A 26,836-nucleotide genomic window follows, 5' to 3' on the forward strand; every position below is an offset into this window, starting at 1 on the left:
AACATAGTGAAGTCAGTTGGCTGTATGGGAACTGAATTCATGGCCTTGGTCTCATTTAAATCATGCTCTAATTAACTACAATATTCTGTTCTGCAGTCATGTAGCTCCAGACATCTTCTGGGGTGCTTGGAATAGAAAAGCTGTTAGGAGTAAAAGACAGCAGCCAAGCAGTTAACTGCATTTGGGAAAGCAAAAGAAAAAATGTTTAATGCCTTCTTTTCTTAAAAGTTAGCCTGAGTGCAGCTGTGATTCTTGAACAGCTTGTTCTGAACCACATGGCCTTCCAGCCTCCCAATCTTCCCACTATGTTCCATGCTCAACTGGCTTTCAACAGCCTTCCTGAAGCAACTATTCAGCATACTAAACTTGGGATTCTTTAACACCAAGTAACACTTTTCTGTCTTTAATGGGATAATTTAGCCTTCTGACTTTCACAGCAGATGCATTTAAGACTCAGTGATCTCATTTAATTACAGACTCTGAAGAAATCTGAAAGCATCATTATAACTAGCCTGTGCTGTCAGCTCCCTGATGGAGCCCACCAGCAATGCCATACATGAGAAGAATGGACTCCAGGGAGGAAGAAAGAAGAGAAAAAGACACAGGTCAGGGCCTGTGCTCCATCCCCTGAATATTGATGTCCAGGGTTCTCCATAAATCACCTAGTTAAATGGAGATAAAACTCAGAGAGGCAGACTGAGGGTCCAAATTAAAAGGCAAATAAATGATCGGGTCAATATACCTACTGAATAATTATTAAGGTGTATTTTCTCAATTAGAGTGATCAAATTAAGATATTAAAGGTGCATTTTTCTGTCCTCTTAATGGTGTCTTGAAGTCTTAACCACTAGAGTTCAATTACTGCTATGCACCATTACAAGCTCTTCCACTTGACCTTTGCTGAGTAAGAGATGATGATGATGAAGACAAAAAATACGAGCAGAGAAGCCTATGTGTTAATCAAATGAGAAAGCACTAAGAAAAAAAATTAAGTGGCATAATTACAATTTTTATTGATTTGAATTATTAATATAATTATTACTAATATCATCATTCAAAATGGAAGAATAGATAAAATGGATGTTCTAAAACCAATGGTTTCTATTCTTTAAGAGCATAAGGATGGGAGTGTGAAGAATTTATCACATTCATAAGTTGTCCAAAGAAAGCAAATTAGCCACATCAAAAATATATATACATATCCTCTACTGCATAAAACTTTCTCTTCATGCCATCAACTCAGGGTCTGAGCAATTAAACTGAATAGTTTATCAAAATTCAAAAGCATCATAGCAAGTCCTACCTCCTTTACTGAGAACATGTGTATCCAGTATACTCTAAGTAAAGGAAGAAAGAACTAAGCTAACTTTGTTAAGTCTGTCAAAGTCTAAATCTTCCTCCCTTCTAAATCATTCACAGTTTTTAAAAACTACCTACAGGCAACGATCCCGTATACTAACTCTCTCCTCAGTTCACTGAATGCACACTTTATGACACCACTTAAATGTAACAGAGTTCAAGAGCATAAAGATGGATGAGTAATTTGGCATGGTGAATGAGATGAACATTCTGGCCCTCTGCCACTAGGAATCATATAAAATTCATTGTTCATAAAAGCAGTTATGTCCTAAGGGAACTGCAAATAGGATGATGGCCAAGGCCATGGCTCGATATCATGATGTCACACTCAGCAGTGCTTCATATGCAAGCATCAAAGCACACATGGGTATAAGACTATAACCCACTCTTCCAACAATCAACCACCGCCAACCCCTGGTCTCAGGATATGCCCAACTAGAGCTGGTCTTGGCAGCCTATGCAGCAATGAGACTTAAGGATGTGATGAAGATGTGGACATTCTTAAGTCCCCCACTACTGGGGAGGGGCTAAAAAAGTTAAGTTTTCAAGGGATGCAAAGGTTCATATTCGTGGCAGAGGATACAAATTATAAAAGTTTCTTTAAAAAATCATTTATTGAATGCTACTATATGCCAGGCATTACATGAAATGCTATATAAATTTTATTACTACTCTTCATAATACCACTAAGAGATAAACATTATCCCCATTTAAAGATGAGGCACAGTAAAGTAACCTGTCTAAAAAAAAGTCATCAAGACGGCAGAATAGACAGTCCTAGCAACACTCTCCCACATGTCCAATCAATTTACAACTATTAAAAAGCAAAAGCTGCCAAACTAGGTCTGCTGGAGCTTGGGGGAATAGGATGAGACACTCATTGAGCTTGTGAAGGCAGGAGAAGCCACAGTGAGAGAAAGAAGGGACCACTCTGACCATTTTGAGGCCTGGCTGCTTCAGGGCTGGCCTGGTAAGGGGCAGAAAGAAACTGTAGCACACTGAGCAAAGACTGACAAAAGCCACAGCTGTGCTCTTTGTGTAAAGTTATCTGGAGTCTTCAGGGGAGAAGAGGGCCTTGAAACACACGATACCAGCCTCTGGTGAGACCATGGGCAGGGTTCCTGTTGACCCACATAGGAACGAGGGGCTACAGCTAACCAAAGGAAAAATAAAAAAACTTCAGAGACCAGTGAATCATCACGAGGGACCATGTACACCCTGCCCCATGAGAAGCATTTGGAGTATGGGGGGAGGTTGGCGCAGCAGGGGGATACTGAGGCACAGCCTGGGCAGCTGATCTGCATTCTGATCAGCACAGTCCCACTCCGTGGAGACTGGGTCAGGGAGACAGAACTCCAAGGTGTGCAGTTTGCTGCAAAGACTCAGTTCCAGGCCAGAATTTCCAAACGGCCCGGGTATAGCTGACCTCACAAAGTGATTAAAAGGCAAACAATTAAAATATGAGCCACACAAAAAGCCTTCCCCAGAGAATCAGCAGCAAAGCAGCAATTTAGCTCAACCAGAGGGATGAAGTGCTGGTCTCCACAGGAAGTTCCCCTAATTTTAGAATTAACCAAGGGATAACAAATTAGTTCCAGTGCAGAGACAAAGCTCTGATATTAACCAGTAAAGGCCTAACAACACCAAAGAACACCTACAAAATCTAGAAGAGGTAGCAGACTCCTCAAATGCCCAGGCATCAATGTGAAGACACACAGATCAAGAAAGAACAGAGAAATATGACACCATCAGAGAAAACAAACCAAGAACCAGCAATGCACCCAGAGGAACAATGGATTTACAAAATTTCAGAGAATTCAGAATAACATTCTTAGGATGTTCAGGGAGTCACAAGAAAATACAGACAGAAAATTGATATCTGGAAACAATCCAGGAGCAGAATGAGAAACTTAACAAAGGAATTTAATCAATTAAAAAGAACCAAGTAGAAATTCCAGAAATAAAGAATACATTATCTGAACTGAAAAACTCAATAGAAAACTCCAACAGCAGACTTAACCAAACTGAGAAAAGAATTAGTGAGCTCAAAGATAAAAACATAGGTGGGGGCTCAACGCCACTTTGCCCCCGGCAGGAGAGGCTGCCTCATTTACAGGCAACAGCTTTGAAGTGTGGAGCAGGAAAAGAACTGATTCTTAGCTGCAAAAGCGAGTCTTGAAACAGGGAACACGGCGCCAGGGCTGCTGTGGATGCAGCCAGGATCCCGGAGGCCGGGGCCGCGCTGAAGGCGGCCAGCTGCCCTATTCAGGATCCGAGGTTTCAGGCCGGCATTAAAGAAGATTCCTGGGAGCGCCCGAGCGGCGCCGCGACTGAACAGCCCCGAGGCGGCAGCGCCGAGAACACGGAAGGCAACAAACCAGAGACAGAGCGAGCGCCCGACCTGGCACAGCACTGTGAGTGATCCCTGGACCACGCGGCTCCCGCCTGCACCACCAGGCCACTCACTGCCCCGGTGCTGCCTCCATTTTCCCAGGTGCGGGCAGCTCCGCCCTGCTCGGCCATCACTGAGCCCATTTGCTTGGCCTGGCGCGGGGCTTTCCGGACCCTGCGGGCCGGCCTCCTCTCCCACTCCCTCCGCGGTTCTCTGGCGGGGCTGGGGGTGTGGGGCATCCTGACCAGTGTTGGAAGGGCAAGGAAGTACGGGCGGGCCGACTGTCACTCCACCACACCCTGGACTCCGGCCCCGGTAAACTTCCTGTTACTGGGAGGCAGATACCATCTCTGCGACCACCAGTTTGGAAAAAAGCCTAACGAATTTCTGGTTGGGAATAGTGTGGTAGGAGAGTTCCCAGGTCCGCTTGAACCTGCCGGAGAGCAGGCTGCAGGCGGGCACTAGACTCGGTTTATACCGGGGTGATACAAAGGTGAACAAGACCCGAGAAAGATCTACACAGTGCTACAAAGGCACCCAGAGAGACCGGTCGTCTGTGCCTAGCAGAAACCTGGTAGACTTCCTGGACGAGGCGGTGCTGAGCAGGGTCTTGAAGGCCCAGCTGATAGACGAGGGGTGCAGAAGACACACCCCAGCCCAGCACAGTGTGCACAGAGGGGGGAGACGTGCGGCCAGGGAGGCGGAGACTCGACAGAAACCACACACCCGGTGGGGTCGCCACTGCACGATCTAACAGCCTGGGCCAGAGCACACGGAATGGGGAGAAGTCCTGTACAGAAAGTGAAAGCTCAACAGAGATCACACACCCTGTGGTACGTGATCCACCAGCCCAGCAGAGTCCAAGCTGACCAGAAAGGTGGATCCCCGGAGAAGCCCAAGACCCGAGGCAACCACACACACAAGACACTAGAGGCCAACTGAGCAGTCACGGCGGGAGCCATACCAAATTGGCAACCACAGCAACATCCTAGTTAGTCATTAGTCTCAAACCGGTGGACTGTGAAACCCCCTGCCACAATGAATAAACACCAAAAAAAGATACCAGAAATACAAAAAATCAAGAAAGTACACCACCAAAAGTTAATAAATCTCATACTCTAGATCCTATAGAACAAGAAGCCCTTGAAATAACTGACAAGGAATTTCGAGTGATAATTCTAAGGAAACTGAATGAGATACAAGAAAACTCAGCTAGACATCATGATGAAATGAGGAAAAGTATACAGGATCTGAAAGAGGAAATATACAAGGAAATCAATGTCCTGAAAAAAAATGTAGCAGAACTTGCTGAACTGAAGAAGTTATTCAGCGAAATAAAAAACACAATGGAGAGTTTAACCAGCAGGCTTGTCGAAGTTGAAGAGAGAACCTCTGAACTTGAAGATGGGCTGTTTGAAATAACACAAGCAGACAAAAAGAAAGAAAAAAGAATCAAGGACATGGAAGAAAATCTGAGAGAGATATCAGACAACCTCAAGCGCTCAAATATCCGAGTCATGGGTATTCCAGAAGGGGAGGAAAATGGAGATTCCATTGAAAACATATTCAACAAAACAGTGGCAGAAAACTTCCCAGGTATAGGAAAAATCACAGATCTTCAGATCCAGGAAGCTCAACGATCTCCAAACGTATTCAACCCAAAAAGGCCTTCTCCAAGACATGTCATAGTCAAATTGGCAAAACTCAGAGACAAAGAGAGAATCTTAAAAGCTGCAAGAGAGAAGCGTCAAATCACCTATAAGGGAGCCCCAATCAGGTTAACATCAGACTTTTCATCACAAACCCTAAAAGCTAGAAAGGAATGGGATGATATTTTCAAAATACTAAAAGACAAAGATTGCCAGCCAAGAATACTCTACCCTGCAAGGCTATCCTTCCGAAATGAGGGGCAAATAGTATATTTCTCAGACAAACAAAAACTGCGGGAGTTCACTACCACACGACCACCCTTACAAGAAATCCTCAAGGGAGTACTGGGTTTGGTTCCTGAAAAATAACTACCACTGCCATAAAAACCTAAGAAAAATCTAAACCCGCTACTACAATAAAAATAGCATTCATGAAGAGAAAACAAGCTAACAAAAACACTATCTACAACCTAAGGAACCAACAAACAAAGAAACCAAACAGTAAATCAGAAAGCAAGGAACAAAAGACACCTAAGACAACCAAACAACCAATAAAATGCTAGGAATAAATCAACACCTTTCAATAACAACTCTTAATGTTAAAGGCTTAAATTTCCCAATTAAAAGACACAGACTGGCTGACTGGATCAAAAAGCAGGACCCAACTATATGCTGCCTACAAGAGACCCACCTCACCCATAAAGATTCACACAGACTAAGAGTGAAAGGATGGAAAAAGATTTACCATGCAAACAGAAAAGAAAAACGAGCTGGAGTGGCTATTCTTATATCTGACAAAATAGACTTTAAACTAAAAACCATAAAAAGAGACAATGAGGGACACTACTTAATGATCAAAGGACTGATCCATCAAGAAGACATAACAATCATAAATATGTACGCACCCAATGTTGGAGCAGCCAGATTTATAAAACAAACTCTATTAGACCTAAAGAAGGAAATAGACACTAATACCATAATAGCAGGGGACCTGAACACTCCACTGTCAATATTAGACAGATCATCTAGGCAAAGAATCAGTAGAGAAACACAAGATCTAAACAAGACTCTAGACCAATTGGAATTGGCAGATATCTACAGAACATTCCACCCAACAACCTCAGAATATTCATTCTTCTCATCAGCACATGGATCATTCTCCAGGATAGATCACATATTAGGTCACAAATCAAGTCTCAATAAATTCAAAAAAATTGGAATTATCCCATGTATCTTCTCAGACCACAATGGATTAAAACTAGAAATTAATAACAAACAAAACTCTGGAAACTATACAAACACATGGAAATTAAACAGCATTCTACTTAATGACATATGGGTCCAAGAAGAAATCAAGCAGGAAATCAAAAAGTTTATTGAAACTAATGAAAACAATGATACATCATACCAAAACCTGTGGGATACTGCAAAAGCAGTATTGAGGGGAAAATTTATTGCATTAAATGCTCACTTCAGAAGAATGGAAAGATGGCAAGTGAACAACCTAACACTTCACCTTAAAAAACTAGAAAAACAAGAACAATCCAATCCTAAAGTTAGCAGACGGAAAGAAATCATTAAGATCAGAGCAGAACTGAATGAAATTGAAAACCAAAAAACAATTCAAAAGATCAACGAATCAAAAAGTTGGTTTTTTGAAAAGATAAATAAAATTGACAAACCATTAGCATGGCTAACAAAAAAAAGAAGAGAGAAGACTCAAATAACAAAAATTAGAAATGAAAAAGGCGATATTACAACTGATTCATCTGAAATACAAGGAATCATTCGAGACTACTATAAACAACTATACGCCAACAAATTTGAAAATCTGGAGGAAATGGATAAATTTCTGGACACACACAAGCTCCCAAAACTGAACCGTGAAGACGTAGAAAATTTGAACAGACCAATAGCAATAAAGGAGATTGAAGCTGTTATCAGAAGGCTCCCAACAAAGAAAAGCCCAGGACCAGATGGATTCACAGCAGAATTTTACCAAACATTCAAACAGGAATTGACACCGATTCTTTACAAACTATTCCAAAAGATTGAAACGGACGCAAATCTCCCAAACTCACTCTATGAAGCAAACATCATCCTGATACCAAAACCAGGTAAAGATATAACCAAAAAAGAAAACTACAGGCTGATATCCTTGATGAATATAGATGCAAAAATCCTCACTAAAATACTAGCAAACAGAATACAGCAACACATACGAAAAATTATTCATCACGATCAAGTGGGATTCATCCCAGGGATGCAAGGTTGGTTCAACATACGCAAATCAATAAATGTGATACACCATATTAATAAACTCAAACACAAGGACCATATGATCATCTCTATAGATGCTGAAAAAGCATTCGATAAAGTTCAGCACTCATTCATGACAAAGACCCTCTATAAGTTAGGTATAGAGGGAAAGTATCTCAACATAATTAAAGCCATATATGACAAACCCACTGCCAATATCATCCTGAATGGGGAAAAGCTGAAAGCTTTTCCTTTAAGAACAGGCACTAGACAAGGATGCCCACTCTCACCACTCCTATTCAACATAGTGTTGGAAGTACTAGCCAGAGAAATCAGAGAAGAGAAGGAAATAAAGGGCATCCAGATTGGAAAAGATGAAGTCAAACTGTCCCTGTTTGCAGATGACATGATCCTATATATCGAACAGCCTAAAACCTCTACAAAAAAACTGTTGGAATTGATAAATGATTTCAGCACAGTAGCAGGATACAAAATCAACACACAAAAATCAGTAGCATTTCTTTTCTCCAATAGTGAACATGCAGAAGAAGAAATCAAGAAAGCCTGCCCATTTACAATAGCCACCAAAAAAATAAAATACTTAGGAATTGAGTTAACCAAGGAGGTGAAAAATCTCTATAATGAGAACTACAAACCACTGCTGAGAGAAATTAGAGAGGATACAAGAAGATGGAAAGATATTCCATGCTCTTGGATTGGAAGAATCAACATAGTGAAAATGTCCATACTACCCAAAGTGATATACAAATTCAATGCAATCCCCATCAAAATTCCAAAGACATTTTTCTCAGAAATGGAAAAAACTATTCAGACATTTATATGGAACAATAAAAGACCACGAATAGCCAAAGCAATGCTCAGCAAAAAAAATAAAGCTGGAGGCATAACACTACCTGACTTTAAGCTATACTACAAAGCTATAATAACCAAAACAGCATGGTACTGGCATAAAAACAGACACACTGACCAATGGAATAGAATAGAGAATCCAGAAATCAACCCACACACTTACTGCCATCTGATCTTTGACAAAGGCACCAAGCCTATTCACTGGGGAAGGGACTGCCTCTTCAGCAAGTGGTGCTGGGATAACTGGATATCGATATGCAGGAGAATGAAACTAGATCCATACCTCTCACTGTATACTAAAATCAACTCAAAATGGATTAAGGATTTAAATATACACCCTGAGACAATAAAACTTCTTAAAGAAAACATAGGAGAAACACTTCAGGAAATAGGACTGGGCACAGACTTCATGAATATGACCCCAAAAGCACGGGCAACCAAAGGAAAAATAAACAAATGTGATTATATCAAACTAAAAAGCTTCTGCACAGCAAAAGAAACAATTAACAGAGTTAAAAGACAACCAACAGAGTGGGAGAAAATATTTGCAAAATATACATCTGACAAAGGATTAATATCCAGAATACATAAGGAACTCAAACTACTGTACAAGAAGAAAACAAGCAACCCAATTAAAAAATGGGCAGAAGAGCTAAGTAGGCATTTCTCTAAGGAAGATATCCAAATGGCCAACAGACATATGAAAAAATGCTCAACATCACTCAGCATCCGGGAAATGCAAATCAAAACCACATTGAGATACCATCTAACCCCAGTTAGGATGGCTAAAATCCAAAAGACTATGAACGATAAATGCTGGCGAGGCTGTGGAGAAAAAGGAACTCTCATACATTGTTGGTGGGACTGCAAAATGGTGCAGCCTCTATGGAAAATGGTATGGAGGTTCCTTAAACAATTGCAAATAGATCTACCATACGACCCAGCCATCCCACTGTTGGGAATATACCCAGAGGAATGGAAATCATCAAGTCGAAGGTATACCTGTTCCCCAATGTTCATCGCAGCACTCTTTACAATAGCCAAGAGTTGGAACCACCCCAAATGCCCATCATCAGATGAGTGGATACGGAAAATGTGGTACATCTACACAATGGAATACTACTCAGCTATAAAAACGAATGAAATACTGCCATTTGCAACAACATGGATGGACCTTGAGAGAATTATATTAAGTGAAACAAGTCAGGCACAGAAAGAGAAATACCACATGTTCTCACTTATTGGAGGGAGCTAAAAATTAATATATAAATTCACACACACACATACACACACACACACACACAAACCGGGGGGGGGGGGGAGAAGATATAACAACCACAATTATTTGAAGTTGATACAACAAGCAAACAGAAAGGACAGTGTTGGGGGGAGGGGGGGAGGGAGAAGGGAGGGAGGTTTTGGTGATGGGGAGCAATAATCAGCTACAATGTATATCGACAAAATAAAATTGTAAATAAATAAATAAATAAATAAAATATATAGATACAATAAAAATAAATAAATAAAAAATAAAAAGACTTTAATGTTTTTAAAAACAAAAGAAAAGATAAAAACATACAAAATTATCAAATCAGAAGAGCAAAAGGAAAAAGAATAAGGAAAAATGAAACAGAAATACTGCAAGTGTAGGACTCCCTCAAGCGAAATAATCTCTGCATAACTGGCATACCCAAAGGAGAGGGAAAAGGAAGAGATGTAGAAAGCATATTCAAGGAAATAATGGCTTCAATTTCCCAAGTATGGAGAAAGATGACAGCATCCAGGTACAGGAAGGTCAGAGGTCGCCACTCAAATTCTATCCACGGAGGAACAACTCAAGGCACATCATAATCAAATTATCAAAAACCAGAGACAAAGAAAGGATATAGAAAGCAGCAAGAGAAAAGAAACACATAACATTCAATGGAGTCCCAATCTGTCTCTCAGCAGATTTCTCAGTAGAAACCCTACAGGCTAGAAGAGAATCGGATGATATATTCAGGGTGCTGAGGAAAAAGACTGTTATCCAAGAATTCTGTATCCAGAACAACTAACCTTCAAATGTGAAGGAGAAATAAAGTCTTTCCCAGACTAATAAAAGCTAAGGGAATTCACCAACACTAGACCTGACTTACAGGAAATGCTGAAGAGATTTCTTCACTGAAAGAAAACAATGCTAAGGAACAGCAAGAAAACATTTGAAGACATTTAACTCATTAGTAAATAAGTTCACAGACAAACTCAGGATAATCCAATGTCATAAGGGTGGAGAATAAAAAGCTTACATCCTTAGTATGAAGACTAACAGACAAAACTAACAAGACAGCAACAAATACAACAACTGTATAAGAGATGGGCAATATTAAAAGATGTAACTTGAAACAACAAAATATCAAAAAGTGTGGAGGAATGATGCCAAAGAATAGAGTTGGCTTTGGTTCTTCCTTTCTTCTTAGACATCGAAGTTATTAGTTTAAAATAATCTGTTATAAATATAAGAGGTTTTTTGTAAAGCTCAAAGTAACACAAAAACTTATATGAGACATAATAAAAGTAAGTAGCGAGAAATCAAAATACACTGGTAGAGAAAACTACTCAATTGCAAAGGAAGATGGTAAGATCAGAAAAAAGAAAAAAAAGGATCCACAAAACAACTAGGAAAAAAAGTAACAAAATGGCAGTAGCAAGTCCCTATATATCAATAATAACTCTAAATATTACTTACAGCCAATTTACACTTAGCAGCCAGCTGATTTTACAACACACACAGCCAACTGATTTTTGAGAAAGGTGCCAAGAATACACAGTGAGGAAAGGACAGCCTCTTCAGTAAATGGTGCTGCGGATGGCCACATGCAGGAGACTGAAACTAGACCCCTATTTCTCACCATATACAAAAATCAACTCAAAATGGATTAAAGACATAAATTTAAGACCCACAACTATGAAACTACTAAAAGAAAACATAGGGGAAATGCTACACGAAACGGGAGTGGGCAGCGCTTTTTTGAACAAGACCACAAATGCACAGGCAACTAAAGCAAAAATACACAAATGGGACTGCATCAAACTGAAAAGCTTCTGCACAGTAAGGGACACTATCAACAAAGTGAAGAGACACTTCCAGAATGGGAGAAAGTGTTTGCAAACTACACATCAGACCAAGGGCTAATATTCAGAATATATAAGGAACTCAAACAACTCAACAGCAAAAAAACAAACAACCCAATTAAAAAATGGGCAAAAGACCTGAATAGACATTTCTCAAAAGAAGACAAATAGCCAACAGGCACATGAAAAAATGCTCAACATCACTAATCATCAGGAAAATGTACATTAAAACCACAATGAGATACCATCCCACTCCAGTTACTGGCTATTATCAACAAGATAGAAAATAAATGCTGGCGAGGATGCGGAGGAAAGGGAACCCTCCTACATTGTTGCTATGAATGTAAATTGGTACAACCACTGTAGAAAATAGTATGGAGGTCCCTAAGAGAACTAAAAATAGATCTACCTTACAACTCAACTGTCCTACTACTGGGTATATACACAAAGGAAATGAAATCAATAGGTCAAAAACACACCTGCACTCCCATGTTCGTCACAAGGCTATTCAGAATAGCCAAGAGATGGAATCAACCTAAATGTTCATCAAAAGATGAATGGATAAAAAAAAAACCTGTGGTATATATAAATACACACACACACTCAATGGAACACTATTCAGCTATAAAAAAGAATAATATCCTATCATTTGCAGCAACATGGATAGAACTGGAAACCATCACGTAAAGTGAAGTAAGTTAGGCACAGAAGGGGAAATACCACATGGTCGTCTTACTCATATGTGCAATCTAAAAAAAAAAAGAAGCAGTTTTCATAGAAGTAGAGAGTAGAACAATAGTTACTAGAGGCTGGGAGGGAAGGGGTTTTGGGAGGAGAGAAGGGGTAGACTAATGGGTACAAAACTATGCTAAGTGAACCATCGTGCAGTATATGCACATACTGAAACACATCATACCCCACAAAAATAAATATAGATAAAATTGAAAAAAAAAGTAACTTGTCCAAAGTCACCAGGCAAATAAATGGCATAGCTGGGATTCAATCCCTAGTCTGTATTGATATTTGGGTCTTTCCACTCTGTCACATGCTTTCCAATGGCTTGGGCCGGTGACCAGGGCAGAATCTACCACTGGGTGGCCTTGAAGCCAGACGGCATGTCTTTGGAGACTTATTTTGTCTTTCTGCATACTCCACACAATATTATCAGCCCTTGATATCACGCTCCTCTCCCCACATGCACAGTATTATTGTAGTTATGTATCAAGGTCCTGGGAACATATAATCTAAGGTGACAGTCATTCCTGGCATTTATTTAACCAGATTTTATCTGCAAAAGAAAGTGTTTCAGGGGTCACATTAAGGTGTGATTTGCCCCCGGCTCCACTTCTACTATGGATGTCGCTGCAAAGAAGTCTCCCATGTCAGGATCATTTTTCTGTCCTTATTTGAAACTTATCCTTTGACCAGCTTTCAGCCTGCCTGATCTGAGTCTCATCTGTTCAAGCAGATTATTGCAGAAGAGACTCGCCTAGTGAAATCAACATTCAGGAAGCCTAATTTCTAATTGAATTTTGCATCATTTTGATTAATGTTCATGCCCTCAAGGGCCTCAAAATGGGTGTATTTGTGTGATTTGAAATAATATAACAATTTCATAAAACCAAAGACGGATATTGGCTTATTCGTAAGCTTAAAGGCCCAAGGATCTCACTAGTCTGGATCCCAGAATGATTGCATGCCCTCAGAGGTTACATTTATTTAGTAAACCTAGATATGTATAAATATAACATTTTCTAATGTAGCATTTTGACAAATAACTAGCAATGTCTGGATTGATGACCTCCTCTGAGCTAAGAAAACTAACTCATTCTTAACAAAAGCTTAAAAGAAACTGGTTACAGACAACACTGCAACCCAAGCAGTGATGATACTTGGCAGCCTTTTGATATTGATCCAACTAGTTGTAATCATCCCTCAAAATAAATTAGATAGAAAAACTCATGCAGGCTGGGATTACAAAGGAATAATTTTTTAAAAATTAGAAGCCACAAAGTAACAATTAAAATTAGAAAAGTTTGATTCTGACTCAACAAAGGCTTTTTTGTGTTATCACTCATTATATGGCATGTCTGGAAGGAAGCATTATTTATATTTTGCAGCTGTTGGAAGTAAAGATAAGTTAGACAACTTGCGCAATGCCTAAGAGCTGTAAGCCAAGAACATACTTGGGAGTTGAGGCTCTGAGCCTCCTCCTACCTCTGCACTGATCATGATGAGTCAATGCTGAGCCCCATGTGGGAGACTCAGAGAGGTGAAGAAGGCCCAGTGAAGGGCAAATTCTCTGGACATATGTCAAGGTCTCCCACAAGCTTCAGGTATGTGGGTGGCTGGGCTTCCAGGGCTACAATCATCTGGAATTACCCCAGACACTGACAGAATCAAAGAATTTTAGAATTGGAAAGGATCTCTGCATTCATTGCTATTCCAATTCTTGCATTCTGCAGACAAAGATACCAACCCAGAAAGACTAAGTAATACTCTCAAAGGAACACAACTAGTAAGTGGAACAACCGGATCCCAAACTCAGGCCTACCAATTCCTGGCCTATTGTTCTTTTAATGTTATGGTGTAGACAAAATGTCTTTAGATTTTAGAACCTACAGAAAGCCAGTTATTTTTATAATGAATCCAGGACCCCAAGAGGTCTGGCCTGATCTTGAGTTTAATGGCCATCCTAGGGTATGAACAAATGAACTGGATAACCTAGAACAGCCTTCAAAAGTTTTCAGATTCCAATAGCCTTCTTCACAGACTGTTTTAAGATTTTTTTTTTGCTTCTTGATACTTAATATTTCCCTTATATAGAAGGACATAATGTTAGGTAAGGCGAGACAGAGAAAAGGGAGAGAGACATGAGCCAGGTACTATTTCAGCCAAGAGGCTTTATTCCACCAATGTGGAGGAGAGACTGAATCAGATCAGCTCCCCCAAACAAAGGAGAGCAGGGGTTTATAAGCCTTTGAGGTTCTGGCAGAGTAATGGGCAACTTCAAAATCATTGGTATGCAAGGTGACACAGCCCTTAAAGTCTGCTAACACCTGGTTGATTGGGGCATAGGCTTCTAATTACTGTCGTTACTATATCAGTGCATAGTGTTCAGCCTGAAGCCTGTTCCCGCAGCCCACAGGATATTCCTTTGGTGATAATGGTCATGTTTACCCCTTCCCACCAGAGGAATTTCACTGCTCAGTTCCTGGAGCAGAAAAGGGAAAGCCGAGGGGGAGAAGAGGGGGAAGTTGCTTAACCGGGCTGTGCTGATGTTAAGCTAGCCATGAGGCTAATACATACTATCCAAGAGTTGGCATTTGCTATTAGAACCAAAATGTTGGAGGGAACATAGACAGTATGTTCTACTCCAGTCAGTGTTGCCAGCCAGTGCCTCATGCATCCGAAGACTAATACAGGATCATCTGCCCAGTTCTATAATGTCAGAGTGAAGTCACCATGAAGCACAGGATATAATAAGAGCTATCTTTAGAGGATCAGACACTCACTCAGCATTTCAGAAGGCAGAAATTCACAATTCTTTGCTTTAAAAATACCAACATGCTGACAGGGGTTGTGGCAGCCAAGAGAATCTGCTGTGGAGAGCAGAGCTGATGGCCACCCTATAGATGCCACATTTTTGGGTCCCCCCCATGGTATTCATGCCAGGCCATGCTTCCCCCAGGTTGCTCCTAGCCAGTGACTGAGCATGGCAGGTACATTTCAACTGGGCCACTCCCATCCAGTGTGGGATTCCTGATGACACCACAATGCTCCAAAGTGAAAAAAAGACATGGCTCCCTGGAATTATTTGTACAGACAATAATTCTGGTAGACTCCTGGTGAATCTGGGCAAGTTGTTAAGTCCAAGCAAGAGGGTGTCTCTATTAATATAAAAAGACAGTTTTTTAAAAAATATATGCAAAAAGAAACCTGTTTAATGACAAGCTCTTAACACCAGTTTTTGAGCTCTCGAATCCAACACCTCTGAGGCCACCTATATCACCTTTTCGAGATTTACAAAAACAAAACAAAAAAACTCTTATTAACTTGGTAATATTGTCAAATAAAATATTAAAAGTGTGACCTTTTAGATTCTTGAAAAGCAATTATAGAAAGAAGAAATTATTTCACATATGAAGAAAATGAAGGGTTTTTTTTTTTTTGAAAATCATTAACTATGAATGCTAAGGCATTTAGAGCACAGTTCAGAAATAAAAATACAGCTAGTTGTAAAACACTGTTAGTGATCATTAGTTCTATGATAATATCACTTGTCAAGCAAAATCCTTCCTTCCCTCTAGCATCTACCTCCTGTTCTTCTCACCTCCCAGAACACGCTGCCCTGCTCTCCAGCAAATATCAGGATAAGTCCTCTGACCTAAATATCAAGAAATCAATAACTAAAATTTCCCAAATGATTCTAAGGCATAGCTGAGTTCTAAATAGTTTCAAGGAACAGAGTTTCTAAGATATCTGAACTGTTCTTTTTCTCATTCCTTTCCTACTCTTTGCTTTTTATAGTGTCATAAATCCACACTTCTCACCTAGCACTGCAGCAAAAATAAGAGTTACTGGTATTGAGAAAGCCATTAAAAAACAAACAAACCAACCAAAAAAACCTCATTTTTATAGACGGGAGCATTAAATGCATAGTATTTAAACCTCTTACTTATACCATGAAGATGGCAAGAAGATATAAAGTTTATAGTATCTGAAAGCAAAACTCTGTGGCCTACCAAAACAAAATTACTTTCCAATACAACTTTGCAATGGAAATTGAAACTCCAAAGGTAATTTTGCATCCAAGGTACTCACTGATGTATGAATTATACTCACGAAGATGAATCAATAAAATCTGTTTGATTGCTTCATCACGCCTCCATTATATCAAATCTTCTAAGGCGGCAGGAGAGATCATAAGGACGTTTGAGGATTGCTTATTTGAAGATACAGAAGAAGCCAAATCCTATCATATCTATTAAGGAATGGAGCCTGACCATGAAATCTTAATTAACACTGTAACAATTTACTTAAAAGTCTCTGATGCAGCCCATGTGAGGCTAAATCAGAAGGGAAACACTGTTAGCATTTTAGTAGCATTAAATTAAAAGAAAAAAAACAACATGACAGAGGCCACATGATAGGCTAATACGAGATTAGATAAAGCTGTTATTGCTTGGGTACTGTTTCTGTTATGTGGTAGAACAAAGGGGGAAACAGCTCTGCGTCTTCGGTGAGACTACGCTACCAGAATGAGTAGGGCTGGGAAGACAGTAAGTGGCCACAGCCTTCTGACTCTAGTCAGTAGAAATAGAAAAGAAATAGTGAAGTCTGAGATAACATCTCAGATCAAGTCCTGTCTAAAGTCAATAAGAGATTCATGAGGGACTTGGTTTACATTGTTCTTTTCTCATTAATTACCCCCTAAGATCAGAAGCAAGAGCTGGAATAGGATGTATGGCAACTTGGGTCAAAACTCTTAATACTTTGGACCTTTCCTTTGTTTTAATCATAGTACAGTCCTGATTAAAATGTGAATACTCTTGGGAGAATGCCTGCAATTCTCATCAATAAAGTATACTTTTGTAAACCTTTCAGAGAAACTTTTTTTTTTTTTTAAATAGAAGATAGAGAGTGAATGTCACTGGATGTTTGGTTTACAAATACTACAGACATGCAGGGAAAATGTAGTTCTAAGGAGAACAGAATATTACCCAGGTAAGATATGGTACCAACAGAAACTTCATAATGACTCATGATAACAGTCATAACATATATGATATAAATATATATATCATATGCACTAGCAACATGCCATAGACTATTCTAAGAACTTCACACGTATGTATTGATAAGCTTAATCCTTACAACAACCTCATAAAAGGTGGTACTATTATTATTATCCCCATATACCAGAGAAGGAAACTGAAGTATAGAGAAGCTCAGCAACTTGCTCAAGGTCAAACAGCTAATAAGTGACCAGGCCAGGATCTGCACATAGTATGGTTTTAAAGTCTGCATTCCAAGCTATGTGCTACTGTCTCTCACCTATATTATTCCTCTGCTTCCTACTATAATTCCAAATCAGGCCATCCCTGATTCTTCCACTAATCATAATACTGCCTTGTTCTTTAGAATAAATGCACGAAGAACATGAAACACTTTTCAGCTCTATAGCTGCAACTTCTCACACACCCTCTGCGAGAAGTATTTTTACTATACATTGTGGTCCAAAAGGAGACCCTTAGATTGCCTGAATCAAACCAGGATATAGTGTTCAGTAATAAGGTTTACTGATAATTTATTCTGCGAATATATTCATGAAATCAAATTTAATTGGTATATATAAACATATATTAATATATATTTACATGTAAATATATATATACACACACACATATACCTACCTATCTACATATATAGGGAACTTCAAAAAGCTCATAAAAGAGATTCATATTATCTTTTAATTCCATTTTCCCATGAACTTTTGGAAGTACCCTCGTGTGTGTATATATATACACAAACAAAAACACTCTCCTTCTCACACACACACACTCAACAAAATAAGCAGAGGCCTAGAAGAAAGGAAAAAGTGTACATGGTTTTTAATCTCAGTAGAAATACTGATAATTATGTTCAAAGAATTCTCCTTGACACGGAACAAGACTCATTCAAGATCCTGATACAACTCATCATTTTAAATCTATAATCTTAGTAGACTAAATATAAAAAAATTAACAATGAAAGATAATTATGAAATAATATCTGAAAATATAAACTGAGTAATTCTCTTGCCCCTCAAGTGGTCCTACTGTAGAATAAAATTAAAGCTCTTGCTCTTTTTTGTTTTCATTCTAGTTACTTTCCAGATGGCAAAAAGGGCCTTCTAGTTACAGGTCAATTTTGTTTCGTATTTTTAATATGGTAGTGAACTACAGACAAGTATTCTCAGATATTAGGAGGACATCAGTAAAGCAGGTAACAAATTCATGGCCCATAACCTGCAATAAAGAAACATAGAAAATCATACTTTGTAAAGAACATCCATTTGAGACCCAAAGCAATAGGCTTCTGAACTTAATTCAAAGTATTTGGCATCCAAATAGGCTTACTCTGAGCCAAATGTTAGCTCTTGAACATTTGATAACTCTTAAAAAATAATATGTTGATGATTTAAGAGGGTACAAATCAAACATGAATTGAATTTTTCTTAAATTACACATGATCTTAAAAATTAGAGAGAAGGGTAAACGAATTATATCCACATTTACTATGGCTCCCAATTTATTATTCACATTCTGTAGTCCTTCATTCACAAAAAGATCAATTAGCCTTCTTTGACAGTCCCTTTTTCCACATAAAGGAATTGGGCTTGGGGCAACATGTGCCAAATGTCTGGAACAAGAGACAAGATGTTCAATTAACTCCTGAAAGATGAATGAATAAATTAACGTAGAACTGAAACTAGAGTACAAATCATGTCATTGCAGTTAGCGGCATCAGAAAGGGAGAGGAAGGGTAGCCTTTAAGGAGGATGCTGCATCGCCGTTTTATTGCACAACAACCTAAAGACAACAGCATTTGAATTCCCAGCACCAAAGGGTGGAATAAGAAAATAGACTTGTGACAATCAATAAAGAGATAGTGGAAAAACCGAAAAACTCAATTTCCTCAAGTGGCTAACCTATTTTTTGAAATCACATACTTGCAACTTGAAGTCCATAGTTTCTTTAGCTTTCTAGCCCTTCTAGAAATAGATATGCACCTTATTTTGCCTTATTTCTTTGATTTGAGTGCTTTTTAATCTATAGAATACCTGGGACTGTCCAATGACCCTGAAGTCCACCAGGACTACAAGCAAAAAGAAGATAGATGTAATTCTTTCTAGAGAATTAATGATTTTCTTCTAGCACCAGGCCTACTTCTTTATCTCCTAGAAATCCTTTTCTGAAGACTCAAGAACATCAAATTTTGACTCTTCTTTTGAAGACATGAGAACATCCCAAGTGATTTACAGCCATGACTTATCTGCACTGAGCATGCCATATCAATCCTGCCATTTCCTATGTATTTATGCTTATAGGATACACTAAAGAGTGAATGAAAAAGCTTGTGGGATTATGGATGCCTCACAGGAGAAATGGACAGAGAAAAATATCTCATATATTTTCCTAGCCATTTTGATGCCTTAACTGTATCACACAGTTCTTCCTATTGTACTAAATCCATAGAAAAACTACAGGGAGAATATGTTCCAGATAACATTCTGGAACATTCTATATACATTCTGCTAGATGCACCTGCTACATGTTTGGCTGATAAAATTAATTTACCCTCTTGTCTAACTTTATTAAGGATGATAAGCAAAGACAAGACGGTAAAGACAGTGCTACATAGTGTATCCAGATTAAGAAAGTCGTGTGTTTGCAGATCACCCTGTAGGATTGTCAGATTGACTACTTTACTGAATGGCCTCAAAGGTAGCTTCAAGTCATATCTCCTTGATGCAAACTATAAATGATCAACGTACACTCTTCTAATTGATATAAAAGCCTAACATATGGAGGTTGTGCATTTAATCTGTGTTGATTTCTACTCCTTTTCCCCAAAGGACAGATTAAAGACACTAAGAAACCTCAGCACGTGGCACTATGTGGTAAAGAGTTTAGGAGGGAAATGCAATTCCTCACTTCTGACAAGACAAACTAAGAAAAAAGATCACGTAAAATACTGTCTACCTTTTTGAAAAATTGCCATAATTTAGCTCCACAGAGAGTTAAATCCATTTAAAACCTCTGGATCTGGAGCCCCAGGGGTAAAGGCAGTGCTCCATTCTACTGCCATATATCTGGGTCACTGCTAGAGGTAACAGACTTCAGTCAAGTTTACCATGTTTTCATCCTTATTTATTCAACTAATAAAAGTAGCAGGGTAGGGAGCAAGCTGAGTGGAGGATTAGAGTCTTTAGGGAAAAATAATCATAAACTTTGAATTGACATTGTGAATTATCCATAAGCCTCAGTGACTCCTGAAATTGGTCCAGGGATGAGCTTCATACAGACCATTTAATTCACCTAAAAACATCCAATGCACTAAACCCAATGGAACTCTGAACTCAGAATTAATGTCCATAAGTTAAGGACCATATACTATATAATACGTACAAATAGAATAAGAAGTTAGGCTTGAACAAAGTAGATTTCTTAAACAGCTTTTTTTTCTAAAAAATCAAGATAAATGTCTTCAAGTTTCTATGCTTAACATCCATGGTCAATATGCCACTGATTATCAGTAATAACTTGAGTTAAATAGCAATGGCTTCAGAATAATAGTAATAACCTCAACTGGAGCTAACATTTATGGGAAGCTTATTATGTGTTGAGCTCTACCTAAATTAACTTCAATATATATTATCTCATTGTCTTTGATTGCCTTCTTTTTCAACATCTTTATTCAATGTCATTCCACGTCCTACTGCAGCATCTTTAAATCTCTACAAACATTAAGAGTCCACAGCTGGTAGGAGGCTGCATTCATTTAAAAAGCAAGTGAACTATTATAGCAACGCATATGGAGCTGGCTACACATACACTTCCTGCTTATGCCTGAGAATGACTGAAGGTATCAGCCTGGATCTTCGGGGATGTTAATGGCCTGTAATCCTGTAGCCTTCCCAGCTCTGTCCTGGCTGGTTAGCCCAATGGGCAGAGAATTCTGATACCAGTTTACTTTGCACAGAAAATAATCACTCAGTACCGCACACCATAGCCTTAATCCCAGCTACATATTTTGGAAATGTGCATCTTTGATTATGAGGGGACCAGATGAAAGAGAGAGTGGTTTAATACAAACCCAGCCTTACTATTAGGATGGTGGGTGTGAGGAGATTAAAAACACCACTACCATAAAACACAGAAAAACAAATCTCAAATGTGTTTTCTACCAGTAGTGGACAGCAGTCTTATCTTCACAGACACTAGCTGTCTACTATATAATCCATTTAGATCGAAAGGGTTGTGGACAGAGTGGTGGGACGGTTGTAGCTTTGTGTAGATACAACTATATAAGGGCAAAGAAAGAAACACCAGTACTTCCAAGAATTTATATTATCAGTTCACTTGCTGATATTTCAACCTCCAAAATGTAAAAGTTAATTAGAACCCATAAAAAAGTATTCAGAGATTTTTGGCAGCTGTAGAAGGTGGCATATTTTGGGATGTGATCTGCTCTGGTAAGCAGCATCTCCCAGGCAGTGCCTCTAAAACCTGGCTGCTCTCCACAATTATCCAGGGAACTCAACAGGCAAAAACAAACAAAACAAAATCTAGCAAATATACGGGTTAACAGGACCTCCTCCAAACCTGCCGAATTAGGGTTTCTTTTCAAGGGGATTGGCAGGAGGGCAGAAGTAGGGTGAGGAGCAGGAATCTGTACTTTTAAAACACTCTCCAGGTAAATCTTACTCTGTCATGTTTGTAAAGTACTGCCCTAGAGACATCAATTATGATAACTTGGGTTGGAAAGCCTGAATTTCTGCACATGAGTTGAGTGGGCCTGCCTCTAAAAGAAAAAACAGAAACTTAGCAGCGGACTGTAAAAGAGTATGGTTTTCAACCAGAAAGGTACTGAGAGCTTTCCTATGCCCCTCAGGAGGCACATATGAACTCTCGGCATGACTGGGAAGTGGTGACATAGTGAAAAAGCAATCAGGAGAACACAAGGTTGCTCAGAGTCCTACAGAGGGCTGTGGAGTAGCTTCTCCATTTATGCTCACTGCAACTCTGGTAGGTACACATTATTCCCATGCCCATTTTACAGATCAGGAGACTCAAGCTCAGAAACATCCAGTGATTTGTCCAAAGTTGCCCAGGTAATAAGTCAGTAGGTGGTGCGCTTGAGGGGAAAGGATAACAGGCTAGAACTCAGGAGAATGGAGTTCCAACTCAGGCTTGCCAAGAAATTAACTGTGTGGTCCTGGCAAATTACTTTAGCACTCTGGGCCTCAAATATTCTTGTTCATAAAGTAAAGGCATTGAACTAAATAATTTCCAAGAACCATTAAAATTTTACCAATTAATGACTTTTAAGCTGTCACAAGCAGGGTTTCTACCCTGCTTAGTTTTTTAAACATTATACTTTAACTCCATATTATAATGTTTGGCAAAAGGGGGAATGAAAAATCTAGGTTAAGTATTACAGCAGGAGTTATCCAATGTCAAGGTTTTTATATACCTGATAGTAAATAATTTTAATTAATAAATTGTAAGTTCTGTTTTAGTAAAGGGGGGTGCTTAGTGGTTTGAATCCAACAGTGTGAAAGAGTCTTTGTGTTCTAACATATAAGTTGCAATGACAGTGGCATGTTCCATGAGACCAGGTGTAAAGGAATGCTGTGAGAGATGTTCCTAAATATTACCAGGGTTGCAGTAACATCTCTATCTTCAAAATGCATGCCCAGCACAGCCCAGGATGCAGAGGACATACTAAATAGGAAACGTAATAAATGTGAAGAATGGCTGTATAATTGCTGAACTCGTGCCTCATATATTCATAGCTAATTTTGGCAACCGATTTCAGTTACGGGAAGGGGGAAGATGGGGAGGGGGTGACTTCTCCTGTCCTTCAACTTCCCAGAAATGTATTAGAAATGACAGCCTATGATTGCTGCAGACAGTATCTAATTAAATGTCATTATAAAACACATGTCAGAGCCTGGGGCCTATGAGGGATCTGATGTCTAATTTCTTTCCAGAATAATAAGAGTTTCCCTTGAAACAAGCTGGTGAATGAATTTTGTTGTCTTATTAATCAACTGATTTCAATCTGACCCCCTATTTCCCTCCCATACTTCATTCTTTCCTGCTGCATCCCCCTCCCCTAACTATTTCGGAACTCATATTTTAGACAAGTGATGGATTTAAAACAACTTCTTGTCATTCTTTGCCTAGGCAATCTCAATAAAGAGCGACTGCAGAAATATGATATGAAAATGGAAGCTGTTTGTAAAAACTATTAACTCAATAATGAAACAATTATTCCTAAACAACCATGAAAATTACTTACAAGCCTTATTTTCGCTCATTTTGCCATACCACGGATTGCAATTCTACTTTCATTCCTATTAATTAGAACAAAGAATTTAATCCTTTTCTCCTTCTATTATGCAAAAACAAGCATGGTTATTAGGGAGCTCTCTAGTTTCCAATTAATTTCACTTAGGAATGAGTTGCAGGACTGAGTCATTACTGATGTCCTTTATCTGGGGGGTTAAGATGAAATGGGGCCTGAATCAACATAGAAAGTAAGTAATTTCTCCCAGTTTATTTTTCCATTCACAAGATTACTCATCAGCTTCTTCACATGGATCCATGGTATTCTACAACTAAGCAAGGACCACTAGCAAATGAGGCTGAATGAAATAAGAGACTATCAATTGACTGTAGTTGTGTGAGATCCTGTGTATAATACATATGTGGTAACTCCCACCTACTCACTCCAGTACTGGCACAATTAAAGTGTCCAGTGCAGTGCTTGACACATAGTTTGGGCTCAGATACTGTTGTTTCCTTCTCCACTTCCCTGACAGGGAGTCTAGGATCATACCTGTATCTTTTAGAGTACCTAGCAAGATGTAATACACACACAAGACATGCAATAAATACTCGATGGTTGAATGGATAAGTGAATGAATAATAAACAAATGAAAAGATCACATTAACTCAATAAATCTCCAATGGCAGATTTCAATTGCAGTAATAGACTCATTGGAGAAAGACTTTCAGGCATGGAAGTGTTCCTGGAACTCTTCATATAAAATCATGAAGATGACAGTATCATGACTTTTTAGATGGATAGCCCTACTGTTAGGGCTATTGAGTTTGAAGACTCAATCATTTTTTGCAATTTTGTGGATTTCTTGAGAGTGGTAAAACAGTTGCTGATTAGATGGAAAGTCACTGTGAAATGGCACAGTACAGCTGCCTACTGGAGGTGATTTATGAGTTCCAGTCATAACCCCCCCACCAGTGTGGTTCTTGAGGTTGAGAATAGCAACTTCTATACCCTTGGCTAGGACTTGATTCTTTAGAGTCAGGCTGTTTCCACAGGGGCCAGGCATGATACCTGCATATGTAAAAATGTTAATCTTTCAGGATTTTCATAAGTAGGTAATTTATGTAAGACATCTTGTTTACAAGATGCTAGAGAAGATGCAGTTGGGCTATCTTCTTCAGCAATACAGACATGTTACAAGACAGAACTGCTACTCATAATAGTACATATATATATTAAAAAAGTATACATAAAAATATATAATATATACATACACACACATATATATGTAATATTCCATAAAAGGCAAAGTAAAAGCTCCTGATAGAAAGAAAACAAGCAACATAATCTTCAGAGATATGAAGCTTTGGGCCCATTTGTTGAATTTTAGTTTGTAAATTTATTCTTCAAGATTCAACTCCTGGGAAGTTGGGCCTCTTTTTTGTGGTGCCTTGGAGGCGATCAGCTACTTCAAGACAAATCTGAATATCTCCTTCCCAGCCCCTGGCTGCCAGAAACTCATTGAAGTAGACAATGAACGCAAACTTCGTACCTTTTAAGAGAAGCCTATGGCCACAGATGCTGCTGCTGACACTCTGGTGAAGAATGGAAGGGTTATGTGGTCCAAATCAGTGATGGGAATGACAAACAAGGTTTCCCCATGAAGCAAAGGTGTCTTACCCATGGCCGTGTCCACCTGCTACTAAGTAAGGGGCATTCTTATCATAGACAAAGGAGAACTGGAAAAAGGAAGTGAGAATCTGTTCGGGGTTGCATCGTGGATGCCGATCTAAGCGTTCTCAACTTAGCTGTCGTAAAAAAAGGAGAGATGGATATTCCTGGGCTGACTGATACCATGGAGCCTCATTGCCTGGGCCCAAAAGAGCTAGCAGAATCTGCAAACTTGTCAAAGTCTCTAAAGAAGATGATGGTTGCCAAAGAAAGCCCTTAAACGAAGAAGGTAAGAAACCTAGGACCAAAGCCCCCAAGATTCAGCATCTTGTTACTCCACGTGTCCTGCAACACAAACACGGCAGTATTGCTCTGAAGAAACAGCACACTGAGAAAAATAAGAAAGAGGCCGCAGAACACGTTAAACTTTTGGCCAAGAGAATGAGGGAAGCCAAGGAAAAACGCCAGGAACAGACGGCCAAGAGATGTAGAATGTCCTCTTAGGGCTTCTACTTCTGAGTCCAGTCAAAAATAACAATTAGAGAGCAACAAATAAATAAGATCAGACCTCAAGAAAAAAAAAATCCAGTGCCCCCTCCCACCCTCAAACTTTCATGCCCCACCTAAAAATACTGAAGTTCCAATTGATATATTTTATCACCAAGTGGTAGAGGTTGTTTGGGTCATGGTTGAATATGATTCTTAAACAGATATATAATTCCGTAAAGGAAACTTCAAAAAAGAAATAAAAAGGTAAGTTCTACTTGGTACTTCACTAATGGAGTATTGTTGGTCTTAACTCTAGTCTTAAGTTAGAATCCCCCTTGAACTCATCCTGAATTTATTATCTCAAATCGATTTCTTCTGAAGGCTGGTCAGTGGCACCACAACCCATTTCATGGCAGCTTAGAATCAAAATCTACTCAATTATTCTCAAATTGCATTGCAAAAACATTCTACGGCTATTCTCCTCTAACTCCTGCTGTTGCCAACATCTTGCTACCCAAGAAGCTTTACGTCCTAGGCTTCTCTTCCCTTTGTTTACACAGGAAAGGAGCAACAAGCTTTCAGCCACAGTGATGCACAGAACAGTTTAATCTGCCTCTGACAGCTTACCCCAATCAGCTATTGCCGATGCAAATTAATTGGGAGGAAGAGACAACCCTCTCTCTTCCCCACAAGTTATTTTTCAGAGCGGTCTACATTAGTGTTCGGTACTTCCTCAGTCACCCCAGTCTCTCCTTGGCCACCTCAATCTGGTTCTCAGCAAACGTTCGCCTGAAAGTTGCAGTGACTTCTTGATGCTCACCCTGCCTGGTGTCTCTGCGGCCTTGGACACTGTTGCTTGAAAGCCTCTCCTTGCTCAAGGACACACGGTGCTCATTGACCCTTTGTCACTATGCCTCCCTTTTCATGCTCCACTAACTCTTCTCTTCAATCTCTTTAGCTTCCTTTCTTCCATCCA

The 26,836-nt window shown here is 39.2% G+C and overlaps 1 protein-coding gene and 1 pseudogene across 1 annotated transcript in view; one reads left to right on the plus strand and one right to left on the minus strand.

Annotated features, from left to right (window-relative positions):
* EXOC4 (exocyst complex component 4) overlaps positions 1 to 26,836 on the minus strand; it is a 791,906-nt gene that overhangs the window by 252,584 nt on the left and 512,486 nt on the right. The gene's annotated exons all lie outside the window — the stretch shown is intronic.
* LOC134380051 (small ribosomal subunit protein eS6-like) lies at positions 2,569 to 25,906 on the plus strand (annotated as a pseudogene).

Source organism: Cynocephalus volans, chromosome 6, assembly GCF_027409185.1.
Source record: "Cynocephalus volans isolate mCynVol1 chromosome 6, mCynVol1.pri, whole genome shotgun sequence".
Lineage (NCBI taxonomy): Eukaryota > Metazoa > Chordata > Mammalia > Dermoptera > Cynocephalidae > Cynocephalus > Cynocephalus volans.